This window comes from Brassica oleracea, chromosome C4, assembly GCF_000695525.1.
Source record: "Brassica oleracea var. oleracea cultivar TO1000 chromosome C4, BOL, whole genome shotgun sequence".
Classification (NCBI taxonomy): domain Eukaryota; kingdom Viridiplantae; phylum Streptophyta; class Magnoliopsida; order Brassicales; family Brassicaceae; genus Brassica; species Brassica oleracea.
The window spans coordinates 38,439,106-38,439,370 of record NC_027751.1 but is presented as its reverse complement, the minus strand read 5'-3'; the positions used below and the strand labels follow the sequence as shown (position 1 = coordinate 38,439,370).

Here is a 265-nt window from a genome sequence, read left to right as displayed (position 1 = left end):
AAATAAGTTGACACAGATAAGTTCATAACACAAATTTTTAATACATAAACAACTAACTGGACGACCTACTGGACGACCTTCTGGACGACTTAATTGAAGGTCTTCTGGAAGACTAAACACTGGACGACTAACTTGAAGGTCTTCTGGAAGAAAAAACCCTGAACGACTAACTGGACGACCTTCTGGACTACTTAATTGAAGGTCTTCTGGAAAACTAAACACTGGACCACTAACTTGAAGGTCTTCTGGAAGAAAAAACCCTGGA

At 39.6% G+C, this 265-nt stretch overlaps 1 pseudogene; it reads right to left on the bottom strand.

Annotated features, from left to right (window-relative positions):
* LOC106338834 overlaps positions 1 to 265 on the bottom strand; it is a 9,546-nt pseudogene that overhangs the window by 7,598 nt on the left and 1,683 nt on the right.